Below are 2,068 nucleotides of genomic sequence, written 5' to 3'. Positions count from 1 at the left end.
GCGGCGACGCCCATTGGACAGCCCCCGTCACGTGGGCGGGCGGGCTGTCACCGGCCTCTCCCCCGAGGCGTGACTGCGGCTCCGGCGCCGATTGGACGCGCCGTGTCGTGGTGACGTCGGGCTGAGGCGGGGCGGGGCGGGGTTCAGTCCCGCCCCGTGCGTGGCGGCGGAGCGGGGACTGCTCGAGTTCGTCCGGGTTCGAGCCTCCGCCAGTTCGTCCTGCCCGCGGCGGCGCGGGGTGGGGGCGGCCGCCGGGCGGGAGAGATTTGTGCTCAGTACCGCGGGGGAAGCGGCCGTGGCGGTCAGCGGGTCGCTGCTGCTCTGCCACGCCGCCCCGGGGGCTCCCCGGCGTCTCTGCGGCGACAGGAGGTGTCGCCTTACGGAGAGCAGACGGAGGCTGCTGTGGCTGCCTGGGGCCGGCTGCCGCTGGGGCGACGGTTGCTGTGGCTGCCCGAGGACGGCTATCCCGCGACGGGTACCGGGAGGCTCCTGTGACCTGCGCTCGTATCCCCCAGTGACCCCCCCCTTAGGCCAGACCAGGGGGTGGGGGGTTTTGGAACACGGTCTGCGCTCGCTCGCCTGCTGTTAGCAGCCGGGAGGCGCTGTCTCTGGCCGGCTGCTGTAGAGTTGCATGGGTTTTTCCGGAAGACTTGCTGCGTTTGGTGTTTCCATTCCTTTTTGTGCGCCTGACTAAGCCAGTTTGACCATTTTTCCATCATTCTTGTGTCCTCTTCCACTCTGTGCCCCCACAGAAACCTCAGTGTAGGTGCCTTAATGGATATGAGCTTGATACCTGTGCTGCATAGCCCTAGATAGGAGCTACCCGCTCTGCACCCTGAAATAGGCGGTTTAATCACCCTGCTTTTTCTCCAATATTTGGCTAGATTGAGGTCGAGTATCTTACTCTAAATTGGAGTTTGTCAACTTACTCGGGTAAATCCCCCTTGTTACAGCTCCCCTGCCTTTTTTCAAGAGGTGCACCACCTTAGGATAAAATGTACTGTTTTAAAACCATTAACACCCTTTAAAAATGGTTTTATTTGTTTTGTGGTGTAACACAGCGTAACACATTGTAACACACACACCCCGCCCCCCACTTTTCGCCCACACTTTGATCTTGGCTGCTGACAGAAGCCGCTCTGTGCCTGAATGCCTTCAGTAAAGGACTCAACAGCAGGACTGGGATGGGTGTCTTTCCTTCAATATAACGTATGGGTTTTAAAATAAATAAATAAATCCCTTTTCTCCTGACAGGTTTAATTTGCCGGTCTGTAGCCAAAACCCAGGGCTGATGCGGCCAGACCTGGGCCAATCTCTGCTCTGTACATCCACACTGCGGGCGAGGGGGGGTTTGAGAGTGGCCGCACCACTGCCCAGCTGGGACCCCAGCGAGGGGCTGCCACGGTGTGACGCTGTGCTCCCCCTGCCCTGACCTGACCACTGTCTCCCATGCCCCTGCCCAAGCGATAACCGCTCGTGGTGGTTGCAACGGCTGCGTCTGGTCGTGATAGTGGCAGCCGCTCGAAGGTGGTTTTGGGGGGACAGAAAACAACAGCCAAGGGCTGACTGGAGCAACGCGCCCACCTCACCACAGCACTGGCCCTCTGGTCCATATGCAGCTGTGACTAGAGGTCAATCATCTTACCCCGTAAATAGCCAACAGCCCTGGAGCTCTCCTGCAGGCCAGGACCTGCCCCGGGCAGGAATGCTGCTCGAGGTTACTGCTCGAGACTCAGAGATGCTGCAGCAGATCCTCGGTCAGTGGTTTATAGCACGCTAAACTTTGAAATCTGAGCTAAGGGATATAAAGGATCGATTGCGCATATACAATCCTTTAGACATAAAGCGTTGACCAAGTGTGGGACCAGGCCTGGATCCAGCCGCGCCCCGGCTCCTCGGAGAGGCCGTGCAGGAAGCTCAAGGGGGGCTCCCTGACGGTTCTGACCCTGTCCCCCATGCAGTGAATCACGCAGTGTCCCTTGCCACCGAGCCTCGTTAAACTACTGCCGCGTTCACTATCCAACTTTGTTAAACCCCTGTTTTGTAATCAATAAATACATGGCCGCTT

Source organism: Chroicocephalus ridibundus, chromosome 8 (assembly GCF_963924245.1).
Source record: "Chroicocephalus ridibundus chromosome 8, bChrRid1.1, whole genome shotgun sequence".
Lineage (NCBI taxonomy): Eukaryota > Metazoa > Chordata > Aves > Charadriiformes > Laridae > Chroicocephalus > Chroicocephalus ridibundus.
The sequence above is the reverse complement of the archived record's forward strand: the minus strand, read 5'-3'. Positions refer to the sequence as shown.